Source organism: Saimiri boliviensis, chromosome 2 (assembly GCF_048565385.1).
Source record: "Saimiri boliviensis isolate mSaiBol1 chromosome 2, mSaiBol1.pri, whole genome shotgun sequence".
Classification (NCBI taxonomy): Eukaryota; Metazoa; Chordata; class Mammalia; order Primates; family Cebidae; genus Saimiri; species Saimiri boliviensis.
In genome coordinates, this window is record NC_133450.1 from 76349923 (window position 1) to 76368157 (window position 18235).

At 37.4% G+C, this 18235-nt stretch overlaps 1 protein-coding gene across 9 annotated transcripts in view; it reads left to right on the forward strand.

The window, feature by feature from the left end:
* Positions 1-18235, forward strand: part of ATP8B4 (ATPase phospholipid transporting 8B4 (putative)) — a 302163-nt gene that overhangs the window by 35608 nt on the left and 248320 nt on the right. The gene's annotated exons all lie outside the window — the stretch shown is intronic.

Below are 18235 nucleotides of genomic sequence, written 5' to 3' on the forward strand. Positions count from 1 at the left end.
TCTGTAGGTGACACGTGGCCTGTAAGACCTGTTATGTGATTGAGTTTACCAGCACATTTAATGAAAGAAAGTCTCAATTCAAAGAAGGGTGTGATGGCTATTAAAGCATAGAAATATTAGAGTCTCAGGGGCAAAATTTGGCAGTGTCCATTAGGCATTAGCTATGGGAGAGTTTTGGTCTGTGGAGTTTTTTGTATTTTGTTCCTACTGGCAGATCTTTCCCATATGGAGATGAATGCTTCAGGCTATGATAGCTTGATATTTAGGAGAGGTAGCTAACAGTTTCTTTTTCCTCATGCTTAGCTACTCATGCAAACTTGTGATTATAATTTGATTTTCAAAGTAGGTTTCCATATAGGAATTCAGTATGCCATCTCTATGACAGATTGCTCATGGTAGAACAATATATTGACACTCTGATTTTATTTATCAGTCTTGTAAGGTTTGTTAAAGTCAGTCACTCTTGAGACAAGAAATCCCTCTCAGGAGGCTGATAAATATGCTTCTTAGCCTGGGAGAGGGAGGGGCTATAATTCCCTAAGGTGACAAATGTCACTCTGTATGGCCTCCTGACATAAGGTCATTCAGCCCTCCTGGTGAACACCAGACATGGCCCCATGCCTTTCCATTCATCCTATAGCCAGTCCTTTAGCTGTAGAGAATGACCTCTGAAAGCATTGACCATCAAGTCCAAAATCAGAAAACTAGATACATGTATGTTTAAGATCTTGAGAGAAAACCCCAGCAGTAACTAATCTGCTATGGGGTAATTATGCATTTAAGTACTTGGCTGCATTTACTTGTTTTCCAATGTCTAACAAGTATTTCCTTCTGTGAGTAATAACCCTATAAGGAAAGCCTTATTTTGTTTGTGCTTTGTAAAATGGTATGCTCTTTTCAATTTACAATTATTGTTTCTTAATTATGGAATATTGCAGACTCACAGAGAAGTATGGGGAATAACAACATACCATGTGCCTACCACCCATATTGAATAGATGTTAACAATTTACCATGATTGCTTCAGATCTTTCCTTCCTTTAAAAGTCATAATATGCTAATGATATAGAGGTGATTTTTCTGTTGAGCTTTCATGATATTGAAAAAAAGCACACATGTTTGGCTGTGGCTCTTTTCTGTCGGGTTTCCTAATAATGACAAGGCAGTAGAAGAGTATCCTGTGGCCACAGGAGGTTGAACAAGGCAGCTCCATCACTGAGTTAAAACATACCAAGATAAGAACAAAATCTATGGGTTGACAAAACCAAGAATGACAGCAAACATTGAGAAAGAAAAGCTACAGAGCAGAGTGGGGCACAGATATCCCAGATCAAAGGACTTCCATTGTGGCTCAGAGGGAATGAGCAGCTGCCATGCTCCTAGAAGGAGCACGGGACCTCCCACTACACCTGGCTGATGTTACCTTGATTCTGGAACACCCAAAAGGATTACTGACATTGCAGTGAGCTCTGGAGCCTCTCTCAGCCCCAGTCTATTCTGCTACATGTTGGGGATAATCAAAGCACCTATTTCATAGAGTTACTGTAAGGAGTAAAGTAGAATAAAATACAACAGCCCTATGAGCGAGTCTAAGTAGAACTGGCATTTGAACCTATGCCTATCTGATTTTAAGCTTTATTTTTTAAAGCCATAAATAGAATATCCTTTTAAGAAAGACAGTATCCTGGGGTCTTCTGCTCGGTCTTCCCCAGCCTTAAAGAGTATCACTCCAAATGGAAATGAATTTTGAGAGGCTTCAACATATCCCAGGGAGAATGCTCATCTCTCCACCAAAAAGCTAAAAAGGAGATGGGGATAAACCAAAACCCATTATGTAAAAGATGAAAGGAGAAATGAAATTCCCTCAAATGTAGTGGAAAAAGTATTTTAGGATAAGATATAACGTAGGTTGAATCCTTTCTCTCTCATTGTTACCTTGGGATCTCAATGTACTTATTTCTCTGAGCATCAGTTGTTTCATCTATGAAATGGAATTTTTCTCATAGGATTATTAACTAAAGGATTAAATTACACAATTTATATAACATATTTGATAATAAGACTAGCTGAATTTATTACATACTTATTGTGTACCAGATCCTGTGCTATGCCTTTTATATGGATTTTTCTCTTAAATCTGACAAGGCTGTGGGCAAGTACTCATAATAAATTTTAGATTCCCCATAAAGCAATGGATAAAGTATATCAGTAATAGTAATCATAAAATTATAAAATTGATAATTTATAACTTATCAATTATAAATTGATAAATGTAAAATTTCAGATATTGAACAGTTATATAAACTTGTAAATATTTTGTGGCTGATAATATGCCAACAAATGAGCAAATCTGTGATACTAAAGGTGTGAAAGTTGCTGATAAATTATGCAGATGATGTAATAGTAGAGAAAGCAATGCACCAAAGCAAGAGGACTAACAGTGTAAACGATTGTGGTCGTAGAGGCCACCTTCCCAGATAAGCCATGTTGAAATGACAGTCATTCAGTGAGAAGTTTATTGATTACCTACTCTGTGCAGAGCATTTGATGAGTTTTAGAATTTTTCTTAGAATCTCAGCATGGATATTGACAGATACGTACTTAATTGTGATAGTAATAATAAAGATAGTGATAATAATAGCTTAAAACAGGTCAGGCTCGCTGTATGAAAGGCATGGTTTTAAGCACTCTACTATATGAAACATATTTAATCTTGTAACTGGTCCATGAAATACTGTTATTTCTTACTTATTATCTTTTTTTTAGTATATTAAAACATTAAGCCATAGAGATCTCACTTAAGTTACTTGCTCAGGGTCACATACTTAATACCTTACATCCGTATAGTTTAAACTCAACTGTGGACCAGGTGCTTTGAACATATTTCAATCTTCCACAAAACCCACTGAGATGAAGATGGGACTCCAATTGGTAAGTTGTCTAAGTCATGCAACTAAGAGGCAGCAAAACTGGAATTCTAATGCAGATTGCCACGTTCTAAAACTTATGTTTTTCTCGTGATATCATGTAGCTCTTTTGACCAATCTTGGAAAACAGACCAAAAAAAAAAAAACATACAAAACAAAAAACCAATCAACCAACTAAACAACAACAACAACAAAACAAACCCCAATCCCTTCCTCTTCCCTCACATATTTACCCCACTGGTAAATATACTCTAAAGACAAAGGTAGATAAAGAAACACAATTTTACGATGTGGGGCTGAGAATGGCCTTAAATATTACCCTGGGCTTTTGTAGGTAAGAATTTGGGAGAAAAATTTACAGATAGCTCAGATAAATTGTGCGATTTACAGAAACATTAAACCTGGCCAAGCAGACTTTTTTCCCGGAAGGCTGGCAGAAGATACTTCAGTAGTTTGAGAACCTTCATTTATCAACAAACTCTAAAGCTGCAAATCACATTACAGGACATAGCACAGGCTTAAAAGTGATTAAAAGCACTTTTGAGAGATAAAAGGTTTAGAACTTAAAAGATAAGTTTAATGATTCTAAGTCAAATTAATTGGTAAATTAGACAGGGTACTGTGAGAACTGGAAGGTAAAAGCAAAATTGCAATAGGGATTTAGACTGCCAAAATATGTAAAACAAAATGAGATTGAAGAGTGGAGGAAGAGTAAGCCAAGTGCTAGAATTATTATTCTCATTAGAAGGGAGTTCAATGTTTTCTTGGTTAATAATAGGAATGAATAATAGAAGTAATGAAAACAGTTGTATTAAAACATGTTAATAATGGTAAAAAAAAAAATTGTGATTGAGCCAAACAGCCAGACTCATTTCTGTTAAAAGGATTTCAGAGTGAATGGTAGAAGTGGTGAAAACAGTTGTATTAAAACGTATCAATGTCAAAAGATGTTAGAAAGTGTTAGCTTAATTATAGCTATTTTCTGATTTTGTTTAAAAGTTTAAAAAAATGATGATGGAAAGCACTGGTTCCCACTGGTTCTTATTCTCTCACTCTCTTTCACATAGGTCCAGGCACGATCTATCCCCATTCACTTCTCTTGAACTTTAACAGAATTTGAAAAGGGAGATGAACTCATTGGAGTGATGAGAAACTTATCCTGTCTCAAACTCAGAAAATTCAGTAGAGCAAAACACTTAATAAATTTTATCTGAATATATATATTTGAGACGTAGTCTCACTCTGTTGCAGGCTGGAGTGCAGTGGCATGATCTTGGCTCACTGCAACTTCCACTTCCTGGGTTCCAGCTATTCTCCTGCCTCAGCATCCCGAGTAGCTGGGACTACAGATGTCTGCCAACACATATGGCTAATTTTTGTATTTTTAGTAGAGATGAGGTTTCACCATGTTGGCCAGGATGGTCTTGATCTCTTGACCTCGTGATCTGCCTGCCTCGGCTTCCCAAAGTGCTGGGATTATAGGCATGAGCCACTGTGCCTGGCCTATCTGAATATATTTAATGCACAGAGGTAGATGGGCAGTTTTTAAAGGATTTTTTTCCTGAGGGGAATTTTGATCCCATTTAGGAAGTACATAGGATTATGTAAATTGGTGCATGTTTAACCAACAGTTTTACATGCTTAGAAAGACTCCCACCCAAAAATTATTATTCTAATTGCATAATTTATTCCTAGAATCTGAAAATGCCTTGTTGACATTATGGTTATTGGATGAAATCTATTGCTGTTCTTGTGATTTTTGTGGTTGGTAAAACAATGCCCATTTGGATTTTCCAAAGTGTTCATTCAGTGCAACAGTATGGTTGAGTGCCTCCAACTCCCAGCAGTCAGTGCTACAATCACACCACTAAGCTCCCTGCAACATGAACTCCTTTTATTTCCCTCCCATCCATTAAAACAAGACTGTACATTTCCATAATCAGGAAACTTCTCTTTCCTCTTAACTCAGAATCTAAGTGGTTGAGAGTAGAGTAGAAAAATATGGTTCACCATCATTCTGAGTGTGTGAGCTGAGATGGTCACTGGGCCTCTTTAGGCCCACATAATAATGATGTATCTGTGTTTCTCTGAGAAAAGAATGGCTTAACAGGCAATTTCATGTTCCTGTGTGTGGGGTGCATAGACAATTAATTGTCCCATTTTCTTTTATAGAAATAAAAATCATTTAAAAAATTTAATATTCACAACATACCTGCTCTATACCTAGCAACATGTATGTTTGTTGCCTTTTCCTTATTTACTTTCCAAAGAGTATTTGAGGTAATGTACAAAAAGTATATAAAGCTCAAAGGGATAAGAATATATGAAGAAGCTAGTATAGGAAGAATATGTTTAGGTGGACCCCAAAGTACATGCTACAAGGACCTTACAAGGACCTGCCTGCTTAGACTGGCAGTGTGTTGAGTGCTACTGGAGCTATTAAGAAAGAGGATACAAATTTTGCTTTCCACCTTCGAGGAGCAAATATAATCTACTCAGGAAGAGAAGCCCAGCACAGTAGAATGAACCTAATAATAGGTAAGAATGAAAAAATGCTGCAAAATTCTAATTTTGTGATGTGGCCTGTAAATGCTAGGAAAGGAGAGCTCAAAGTACAAGAAAATATTTGAGGAAGTTTTGCCAGAGGTAATGGGAAATGATTCATACCTTGTTTGTTTATTTGTACCACCAGTGTTAGCAAGGAGAAGCAGGAGCAAAAGCCTATAGTTGGACCTTAGACTACAGGCTAAGAGAGTGAGAGTGTGTCATGAGGAAATATGGCTTGGGTAGGTGAGACCAGACTATTTTTAAAAAAGAGTTTAAATATGAAGTAATTGGCTGTCAGGAGCTGGGGAGTCACAAAGTGAAAAGGGAGTTTATTTGCCCTCCAGATAAAATAGGCCAGATACCCAAGTGGAAATGGCCAGGTTAATATGGAATAGAAGTTGGATGTGGTGAGAGCTGTAGATTTAAGAATATCAGCTGGAAGCAGATGCTTAAAGTTAGGAGAGAAGTGGGACTACTCGTTAAGCAGTGATGGAACGTGTTGAATGTGAGGTATGGGGAAACTCAGTTTGTTAGAGAGTGGAGGGAGAGAACTTAAGAAGGAGTGGAGGACAGAAGGATTGAGATGAACGAAGAGAAGATGGTGGAGGAAAGTGTTAAGGAAGGGAATGGTCTCAGGGAAGGGAGAATGGTGAAGAGGTCTAATGGTAGGTGCCCGTGAGATTAAGAACTAAGGGAAAGCCTCTTTAATAGAAGGAAGTAACTGGAGGACCTCAAGAAAGCAGTTTTAATTTTTTAAGAAAGTTGAGGCTTGAAAGTCGGAGGGCAGAAAAAAACCCACAAACTGTAAAAAAAAGAAAGAGGGAGTGAGGTTGAATTAATTCAGTTATTAGCTTGCAATAAAAAGGAGAGAAATAGTATAAAAGACTTCAGGCTTACTGAAATTTGGTCAACCATTTTAAAATCAGTCTTTCACATATTTTGGCTTTTTAGGTATGTATTTAAAATCCATGGAAGGGTAAAACTCTACAAATATTTTATTTGGGAGACTCTAGGGATGTCACCATGTTGAAACACATGTGCCCCAGACTGATGGGACATTTGGATTTCTCTGTCGTTTCTTCTTGAGCAGCATAGTTGTACTGCCCACATGACATAGATCCTCACCTGTAGGCTTGATGACGGGGCAATTCATGCACCAGCTGAAGAGTATAGATGACGACAAGCAATGTGACAAGTTGGAATTAGTCATGGAAAACACCAGTAACTTGTATTTGTTATGGGTTTTTTTGTTGTTGTTGCTTTTTTGTATTGGGGCATCACCATAGTAACAGTGGCTTTTAGCAAACATTGAAAATGGCTTCTGTTTTGTGTGCTGTTAATATCTGTGTATGTTATTCTAAGTTTGACATGGCAGAGTTTTTAATTTTTTCTTTATAAATACTTGTAGAAGAAAAGATATTTTTTGGACATCTCTCAAATTCATTTTCTTTCTGGATTGAAGAGTATAAAAGCATAAATATTTTTTAATCTTCTTGACATCTGGTTTGTTTAAATAGTGTTAATTCTTTGGCTAAGCTTCTGTCTGACTTGTTGTTTCTCCAATTTAGTTTGCCGGTTTTAATCTTTTTTTTTTTTAGCCTCTGATTTTCTATTCCTAAATATTCTAAAATGGCACATTAAGGTAATTAAAAATCTACTTACGTTCTCTGAGGTATTTGTTATTTACCTGTTCCAGGCTTGAGATAATTTCGAGCATCCTCATAAACTAGTTCCCATTCCATCTGCTTTGAGAAGTAAAGTTTCAGTAAAAAAAAAAAATGCAGATTTATTTTTACTTCTGCTTTCTTCACTGCAATGTTACAAAACTGAAAAGTATGCAAGCAATATGTAATTGGAATTATAAGAGTTAAAATTAGCAGTGTTCGATGAAAGAATTTTGCTCTATTATAGCTTGGCTATAATGTAATAAATTTAAGATTGAGAAATGAAAAGATGACATAGAAAGAAGGGTAAGTTATTTGTGAAGAAGGAACTATAAATGCAGTTTCCTTTGTTGGCAAATACTTCATGAGAATAATCCATAAATCAACTGTGTGGATGAAATTGGGCAAGTTTAGTAACAACTGAGAGTTTAACGGAAAAACCACGAACCCCAACTGTCTCAAAGTGGTTTTTATCTTGTTTTGTAATCTTTACTGGACCAAATGCTCTGGTTCTGGGAATCAAATTGCTAAAAGATTATAACAATCATCTTTTATATTTTGTTGTTGAAAGATCTAATCATTTATGTTAAAAGGTAGTCTTAAATTCATGTCCACTGTTATGAAATCAGTGCCCAGATTACTGTCACGTTTTATACCTGACTTTCTATGTAGTTTCTTTTCTTTGACAAATAAAAATTGTATATACTTATGGTACATAACATGATGTTTTAAAATATATATACATTACAAGATGGCTAAATTGAGCTAATTAACATATGCCTTGCCTCACATAACTTACCATTTTTTTGGGGGGATGGGAACACTTAAAATCTACTGTCATAGCAATTATCAAGTGATATGATTTGGATCTGTGTTGCCACCAAATCTCATGTCTAATCATAATCCCCAGTGTTGGAGGTGAGGCCTGGCAGAAGGTGACTGGATTATGAGGATGAAGTTCTCGTGAGTGGGTTAGCCCCATCTCCTCAGTGCTGTTCTCATGATAGTGAGAGTGAGTTATCCTGAGATCTGGTTGTCTAAAAGTGTGCAGCACCTCCTTCTTCTCTCTTTTGCTCCTGCTTCGACCATGTAAGATGTGTCTGCCTCCCCTTTGCCTTCTGCCATGATTTCACATTTCTTGAGGCTTCCCCAGAAGCAGAAGCCACTATGCTTCCTGTACAGCCTGCAGAACGATGAGCCAATTAAACGTCTTGCTGTTATAAATTACCAGTCTCAGGTATTTTGTTATAGTAGCATGAGAAAGGACTAATATATCAAGTATACAATATGCAGGTTTAGTATAAAAGCAAGCTACTTAGGCGTTAAAGTTAAACTTGAAGGTACTATAATACTTTAAAAATGATCCAAGACTTGGGTTATATACATGTGAATAAATCCATGTTTGTTGCATAAGTGTGTGCACAGGGGTAAGGTTGTAGTTTTGAGGAAGTGTCTACAGTTTTGTAAGAATGTTCTTGCTTGAATAATGAGAGACTGTTCTCAGAAGAATTAAGCAGAGGAGAGCAATCAGAGTTACATGGTGAGATTGGTGACCTAAATCTCTAGCTCCTGATACCCTGGGCTTGGTGTCTTTAGCAGCCCTGATTGTGGGTTTTATGTATACTCCTGGGTTGTCAATCCTGTGAATCAGGACCATATTATTACAGATGTGGCTGTTCAGGTGTCATCTCGGTATGTTGTAGATGGTGACATCATCCTATAACAATTGTCTGAAAGTTTAGGGAAGAAGGGGTTTTTTTATACAAAAGGGAAACTTGATTTCTTAGGTACTGCAAGGAAATTAGCTTAAGTAATAAACTGTGGAATCTCAGTTTGGAATTATCTTTTAAAACTTGTCCATTTAATTCTCTATATACAGAATTCTAACCAACTGCACATCCTCTCTGTGCTTATATCCCTCTAGAAGAGGGGATCTCATTACCTCCCCAAACAGCCTTTTCCATATTTTGGTCATTTGGCAATTTTTTCATCAATTGAGCCAAATTGATATCTCTTGCTTTGTTCTCCATTGTTTTAGCTTTTCTTCAGAGGCCAAAGCAGAGCAAACATGTCTTCTGTTTTATGTAATAACACTTCTGATATTTGTGTTTAAAAAATCCCATTACTGGGTATATATCCAAAGGATTATAAATCATTCTACTACAAGGACACGTGCACACGAATGTTCATTGCAGCACTGTTTACAATAGCAAAGACCTGGAACCAACCCAAATGCCCAACGGTGATAGACTGGATAGGGAAAATGTGGTACATATACACCATGGAATATTATGCAGCCATCAAAAACGATGAGTTCACGTCCTTTGTAGGGACATGGATGAACCTGGAAACCATCATTCTCAGCAAACTGACACAAGAGCAGAAAATCAAACACCGTATATTCTCACTCATAGGCGGGTGTTGAACAATGAGAGCACATGGACACAGGGAGGGGAGCACTACACACTGGGGGCCGTTGGGGGGAAATGGGGGAGGGGTAGGGGGTGGGGAGGTGGGAAGAGATAGCATGGGGAGAAATGACAGATACAGGTGAGGGGACGGAAGGCAGCAAACCACACTGCCATGTGTGTACCTATGCAACAATCTTGCATGTTCTTCACATGTACCCCCAAACCTAAAATGCAATTAAAAAAAATTAAAAAAAAATATCAATCATGAATTCATTGAATAAACCCATCTCCAGGAAAATCACCTGCTATTTTCTTTTCAGTGAGCCTCAGCTTTTCTATAACTTCTTCAAGTGGGTTGCTCCAAAGTCAAACACAGTATTCTAGAATTTATTTGACCATTTTGAAGTACAGAAAGATTATTAATGGAGTCTAAGACTACATTATCTTTTCAGTGACTTGAGTCTATTAATCTCATATTAATTTTATTTTTATTGTTAATAATAAAGACTGTGTCACATTTATCTCTGTATCTTGCTTGTCATAGGGCTTGTTGGCACATAATAGGTGCTTACTCGGTATTAAACTATTCCTTTTATTTTTGTGTCTATGTGGACTTAGCATATCTCTGCATTGTCATTGATATTTAAACAAATGGGCCAATTAAATCAGAAGCATTGGGAGTGGAGTCCAGGCATTTTTTTTTTAAAGCTCCCCCAGTGATTCCAATGGGCAACCTGAATTAATCGCTGATCTAAGTTAGTAATAAAAATGCTGAGCACAACACAGTTAAGAACATGCATCTTATCACTAGAGACGTCCCTGTAGGTTGCTGCTGGGCCATTAATCATCATGTCTTGTTTACTTGTTCCAATTTCTATAATGAACTGTTGGTGCTGGCAGCCCAATTTTTGTCTAATTATTTAGTAATATTGCTCTCTGTCTTTGTAAGTGGAAAGGCTTTTTTTTTTTTTAAAAAAACTTATCTATTATAGTGCTGATTTAGATGACTTCTATGTGTATGGAAGCAGAAGGATAGAATGAATAATTGAACTTTGAAAATTCCTCCCCAAGTCATGTTCCTACAATTCTTGCAAACCACTTAGTTCCATGTTTGATATTTCAAAGAGTCTTGTAGACCCAATACCACAAAAAAGCCATTGTCCTAAGAAAGACATTTATGAGGTTAGAAGCACAAATGAGCTGAACTTCTTTATAATGCTTTGCAGAGAAAGCATTATTCAGACTTTTCTAGGTGAGAAAATGAGCTAAAGGGAAAAAAAATTAATAAATGATTTTTTCCCTTGCACTCTGATATGAGAAAATTAATAAAATGCATGTTGTTGTGCTAAATAATGTGAAAAATCGATATGTACTTTAGGTTATGTACTGAAAATTATTGTCATGGGTCATTAATTATGAAAAATTGTTAGCTTATGTTATTTTCTCCTGAGTGGAATTGTTTTCCTCTCGTGTAGCATTTTGTATTTTTTTCCAGTTGAGTTCATTAGCCCTATTGTATTAGGCTGTTCTTGCATTGCCATAAAGAAGTACCTGAGACTGGGTAATTTATAAGAAAAGAGGATTAATTGACTGGGTTCTGCAGGCTGTATAGGAGGCATAGTGGCATCTGCTTCTAGGGAGGCCCGAGGAAGCTTCCAATCATGATGGAAGATGAAGGGGGAATAGACACATCACATGGTGAAAGCAGGAGCAAGAGTGTGAGTGGGAAGGTGACACACTTTTAAATGACCAGATCTCGCTAGAACTCACTCACTGTTGTAAGGACAGTACCAAGGGGGATGGTGCTAAGCCATCCCTGAGAAACCACTGTCATGATCCAGTCACCTCCCGCTAGGCCCCACCTCTAACACTGGAGATTACATTTCAGTATGAGACTTGGGTGGGGACACATCCAAACTGTATCTCAGGTATTGAGTAATTCTTGTTTATCACTTTGTTAAGTGCTCTAGACACTTAAAATGTATAAGGTCTCAGCCCTTCAAGAACTGTTGGAATTTTGAGATTATTTCACATGCATAAATGAAATAACGGTATAAGACATTACAAAGTTAAGTATGAAAATGAATGGTGTTAGATTACAATAAACATTTTCACTGTATCTGGGTAAGGAAGATAATTTTCTAGGAAGAGATAAATGTATTTCTTTTATTAAAGTTGTTTGTACTGGTAATATATGTCTTTCAAAGAGAGTAAAAGAATGATAAAATACCATATTTCATTTATGTAGTATAAAAATGACCTGACCTGGTTTGAAAACTTCCCATTTTGCACTGTAATTTGAATCTCTGTTTGGATTTGGAGAACCATTTGGCACCTAAGAAAGCCAAGTGCCAGTCACCTTTAAGTAGATCAGAACCTAAACCGATAGAAGAAAACGGTGATCTAATTGAAAAGTACTTCCAGAGTATACTGGAATTGAATGCTTTAAATATAAAAAGCAGTTTTTTTTTGTTTCTTTAATTCAAATGTGAATTTTGTATATACTTAAAATCAATATTTAAGATATTTTGACATTAGAATAGTTCTGAATTTATGTTTTATCAACAAATAGTTATTATTAAATTTCTAAAAACCCATTTAGAACCTATATGCTATTGCCCGTGCAAATGATGCCTGTGTATTTTGAAATGTATATTTTTTAAAAATAAGAATTTCTTTGATCCCTGTTTATTCTCAGTCTGCTGTGCTCCTCCTTGCTTCCAGATACCTGTGGAATTTCTTCCATGTTTCCTTTGTTTTCCAGCTCAGTGCTTGATCTGAGCTTTTTTTTTTTTTTTTTTTTTTTTTTTTCCAGAGCTTAAATTGAAAGTGCTGGGAAAAAAAAATCTGATTTTTCACTGATTTTTTCTTTTCATCCAATATACTTTTCTTAAAGGATTGAAAAAGAAGTCCAGAAATATATCTTCACCTGAGTTAAAAGGACACCTTTTACTTCTAGCCTAAGTTCCAGAATAAGGCATTTCAGTGTTTCATCTGTGACATTGATTCAACTCCACGGCCTGTTGCGGGGAATGCAGTACCACCCAAGGTTCACAGTCGTTAGTGCACAAATGGGACTCCCTTGGATTTGTACTAATTTAACTTACATCAGCTTTTGAAAAAAGCCGCATTTAACCTTTCCTATACCACAGCAATTTGTGCCTATCAAAACTCTTAGAGCTCTTTAATACTCTGCTTCTTGAAGTGTGGTCCACAGACAGACCCATATCATTGGCCTTACCTGGAGCTTATTAGAAATGCAGACTCTCAGGCCCCACCACAAAATTACAGGTTTGTCACTGCATTTTTCTAAAACCCGAAATGATTCATATACATATTTGAATTTCAGAAGTTCTGAACTGATTCTTTCTTCTTAGTTTGGTTAATAATGCTTAGAAGATTTTGGTAAAAGCAAAGAGGTGGTGGAGGTGTGGGGAAAGTATTTAATTATTGAGCACAGTGCTAAGCACTTTACATGTATTATTTAATGTTCACAACAGCTCTGCATGGTAGATATTCCTATGCAAATTTACATGTGGGAAATGAAGGATTGGAGGAATTAAGAGAAATGTCGCTTAGTTGGTAAAACATGTAGTCACTTTTTAGATTCAGGACTCTGAACTCTCACTTTTTCCTGAATACTCTATCTCCTGGAAAAATTGTGCTCAAGTATTATTTAACTGGATTGCTGTTTCATCGTGGTAAATATGAGTAGACTTTTTGGGAAAAATGTCTTCAAGAAGTTCTTGAAGCTTTCCTGAAACCAGGTTTGTGAGGAAGATCTTTCTTCTTAACCTGTGTGTATTAAGTTTAAGACTTGAGGTGATTGTCTTGTCACATAAGTAGTTTTTTTCAGTATGGTATGTCTGCCTTATCTTCCTGCCTTCCTGCCTTCCTGCCTTCCTGCCTTCCTGCCTTCCTGCCTTCCTGCCTTCCTGCCGTCAGCTTTTGTTTAATTCTGGAATCAGGAAATTTCCTAGAATCCCAGGGGAAGCTGTGGGCCATGGCTCTGGCTAGGCCGATGCAAGTGCCGTTTAGTCTTTCTGGGTTTCACTTTCCTTACTGAGAGTATAGGCAACTCATTTTACAGTTCTGGAAATGACAATTGTGTGAAGAGAGTATCTAAAGCAGGCTTGATATCTTTCGGATTTATAAAAAGAAACATTAACCATTTGGGGAAAACCAGTTTCTAAAAAAGGGCTCAGGCCACAGACCCCTAGGTTTTGCCTCTTCCCGCCCTTCAAACTCCTTGTCTCGTTGATAGCATCCCTGGTGACCCTCAGAGGGAGAAATACAGAGCACAGTCATCTATTCTTCTGACAAGCCTCCTGATTTTCTTTCTCCAAACCCTCTGATATCTCTGGCTTCTTCCTCCTGAAAACTGACACACTTGCCTAAAGGACTGGATGAACTTTGTTTTCTAATCCTTTTGTCAGATGGAGTGAATCAGGAAGAGGAATATAGATGAGGAATGTACTAGGGAAGAGGTTTATGAAGGCAGTGGAATGAAATGGTGGAGGACGTTCAGGAGCTGCAGCCAGAGCCATTCATTCATTCATTAATTCAGGGAAAAAGGGAAAGAATCTGGTCTGCTTTGTTTCACAGCAGCTTTGTACATTTATGGTGATTCCTAGCTGGTCTTCCTAGTGATGCTCCGGTGGATCATTAACTATTCAACATTATTAAACTATTAAACTACATCACACTGTTATTTGACCTGGAGCCTGATACTTAGAATTGTTTCTGTAAGAAGTGGCTCAGTTGCAAATCAGTTCAGTGACTTCGAGCATCTGGCCTAGTGAGTTTTGATTGGAGACTCACTGTGCATCTTCTCACTGTGAAGCTCTTGCTCTGTTCAGCACCCACATGGGCTTTTTGTTGAATCTCTATGTTGACTCCTACAGAAGACAAATGTCTATTTTTGTGTATGTAATTAGGAGACTCCATTGTCAGTCCCCAAAGCAAATTTATGATAGTCTTTATTTAACTCAGACTATCTCAAGTATAACCTCAAATTTGGTGAAAATTCATCAAACCTGTTGTGTATGATGTAATCACAAAAATTAAAGATTGGCACTTTATTCATAAATTGTTAAATTATTATTGATGTGTTTTAATGATAGAAGATGCTTTAAAACTCTTCTTTCCCCTGCCCTCCCCTACCTGCCTCATGTACAGAATTTTCCTTCTGTATTTCCTAGTCTTCTATTCTCTCTCTCTCAACACTTCTACTCCCAAACAAAAGCAACTCAACAAACAAATAACATAAAGCCAAGTGTTGTGCATTTATCTGAATATAGATTTACCCTCCAACCCTGGCTATGAAGGGGCTGGAGACAAGCAAAGGCTAGGACTATTGTGGGAGAACATCTTCATGAGTGGATCAGGGTGCCAATTGCTCCAGTACCCTCTGGGCATGGCAGAGGGTGCTCACAACTGCATGCACTTTCCATCTGATCCTTAGGGGTTCAGGAGAAAATGGCATAGCTACTCCTAAGGTGGTGTTATTTATGTAGAACTCTAGTAAAAGAAGTAGAGTTCTATGGAGGATTAGACTGTGTGTAGTGTGCTATTATACCTTTGGGAAATTCTTTATGGGTGCCTTTCCTTGTTAACTGGACTTTCCCATTGTGTCTTTCTTACTGTTGTAAGCACTGAGGTCTTGAAATTTGACCTAGTTCCCAGACTACACGGCAGCATGAACATGGTCTAATTTTTAGACCTAATAAACAAAGCAGTCCATCTGCATTAAGTTGTCCAAAGAATCTTCTGTAGTTCAGGAAACAGGCTTGAACAAGCCAGCCCCCATCTCAACTCAAAGAAATGCCCAGTTTGATTATACAAGATCCCTAAAGCTCAGGCTGAGATGAATTCATGGGCTAAAGCTGAGTGCTGACTCCCTAGATCCCCAGTAGATCTAAAAGGAGGAGGCATGGATGAGCTCTGGCCCAGCAGAGAAAGGAGGCAAACAGATCATTAGGGATGCCCCAGGAAAGTCCCGCTGAAATACAATATTTGCTTTCTTTAATTTTCTATTTTGTATGCCTTCATCTTATCTCTCTGGAGAAAGCTTATACTAGGTCTTTTTCTCTTTTGATCTGTATTTTCAGTCATTTTTTTTAGATGTTACAAAAAGAAAGCAAACATTTTATCGCAACTACTTAAAATGTTACATGTGTCTAAACACCCTGGAGAGAAAAAAATTTTGTGTGATTAAATTAATCTCAGAGGGAAATTTAATTTGCTCCCTTGGTAATTACCCAAAATTAGTTCTTTGTAGATAAATTACTACTCATAGGCCATTTACTAGCTCTAGAACAGTGTTTCAGACACTGAACCACTAAATGAAAGCTGATGGTTAGAAAAGAGAACAAAGTTTGTGACAGTGTCAGGCAGATTTGCTTTATGGGGAGATGGAGGCCTGAAAGCTTTCCTGGCCACTATCCTAAGGTCTAGATGGAAAATGAGCTCCCTAAACAAGCCCAGCAATGCTCTCCCTAGATTGAAAGGACTGGAAGTGACTGCTCTAGCTGATTGAATTAATGTGAACCCTTCACTGTGCTTTAGTTTAGAGAGGTTCTGTTCTTTACCAGAGTGGAGGATGTCGGCTGAGCGCCAGTGAGTCCATTAGCCAAAAGGCAGTCAAGAGACTCCTAGTTTCTGACTTGTTTCTCATGAAACACAGTTTAGGAGAACACAGGATTGTATGAGACTTGCTTTTATAGACAACCTTCACAACTGTTTTAAACCTCAGTTTCCTCATCTGTGAAATGGTGCTGAAATACTCACAGCTCATTGGATTTTTAAAGCACTGCCTGGGATAATGTACTTACAGTGCTCAGCATAGTACTTGGAAATGGAAGGAGGCAATACCATTACCTGGTGTCACTGTAAGACCCAGGCATGACATAAAATGTCATATGTTCCCCATTCTGTGCCCAAGTGTTGGTGACACATGGATCATACTCGTTTCCTTTGTCCATAACAGTGTTTAGTCCACAGTTTTCAAAGATTTTGAGCATGTTCCTCACTTGTAGAAGAAAATTATATCTGACTGAATGTAATGGCTCATACTTATAATCATAGTGCTTTGGGAGGCTGAGGTGGGAGGATGACTTGAGGCCACGAGTTGAAGATCAGCCTGGGTAACATAGTGAGACCCTGGCTCTATAAAAAATTAGAAATTAAATCTATGTATATTCATGTAAACAATCTATAGGTGATTGTCTTTACTACAGATATTTATATATATATACATGTGTATACACATATATGCATGTGTATACATGTATTTTTTTACTATAGATAATATATGTATTAAATTGTCTTTGCTATAGGTATATAGACACATAAACATTACATAGATTGTCTATAGTAATTAGACATTAGTAAGGTTAACATTTTTAGTTAAATGTACATGAAGTTCTTTTTTTTTTTTTTCCTGAGAATAATAAGGACTAAAATCCTTTGTATGTATTCTGAGAATTCTTTTGGGTACCCAGGAAATTGAGCACCCCCTAGGGGACACATATTCCCACTGGTCTCACCAGGTAGGATAATCTTAATGTTGCATTAACCTGGAAAATCAAGCAAGAAGGCTTCCTGAGGGAGTGTTGGCAGGCAAAGTGCTCTTGCTCTATTTTTCATTGTTTTTGTCATAGCATTTATGATTACTTCCTTAAATTGTATTATCAGTTTACAATTTTATTGTCTGCTTGTTCCTGCCTCTCTTTCTACAACTAACATACAAACTTACTCATGAGGGGAGGGACTTTGCTTATTCATGTCTGTAGCCCTGATTCAATAACGTTATTGCCTGATGCACAGAAAGACTTCAACAAAAATTAGCTGAATGAATGAATGAATGAATGAATGAATGTTGGGGGATATGTGCCCTCTGTTCTTTCCTTCCTCTTACTCGTTTTCTGCTCAAGTCCGGGAGCCCAGGCTCAGGAGAATGTTAAGATGGTGGTGGTGGTTGTGGTGGTGGTGATGAGTGTAATCAGTATTGATTGATGCTTTCTGCAAAGCCTGTTCTGTTTTTGAGGCTTTCTCAGTAGCATTCATAGAGGAGTGTTGTCATCTTTCCATTGCCCCCATCCTGGAAACCTGTGGACTCTGCACTAGGCAACAGTCAGCTGAGGCATTACCAGGGGTTCTGCCTGGTGTCCTTGAGGTACCAGATGTCTAATTTCCAGGTCTCACACATGCATTCTTTTGACATCTTTGCATTAAGGTGGGTCTTTTACGTATTTTCTGAGTGATATAAGTGCCTTTTGGCCACTTCCTCTTTTATGCAAGTAGTTTGTGGAAATAATCTCTTTTTGTTTTTTATTTTATGGTTTAGAGGTAATCCCCCTCCCTTATTAGTTAGGATTTTCTCTCTCTGGAATCTGGATCGTACCATAAAAATACTGTATCTGCCTCCTCTTGTGGCAAGAAAAGCTAGGTGTTTCCCCCTCAAGCTCCGGAAAGTTACTTTTTATAGTTGTCATGATGTACAAATGTCTCATCAGATGTGGGATGATGATTTGATAGTGTTGAAACTGTGGTACTTATTGCAAAAGCTCCTGGGGCTTGTGGGATTCATAGACGTAGGCAGTGTCCCTGGACAACCACTGATCTCATTTGGGTTTAAGCCTTCTGAAATGCATTTTTTTAAAGGCAAACATAGAGATAGAAGTAA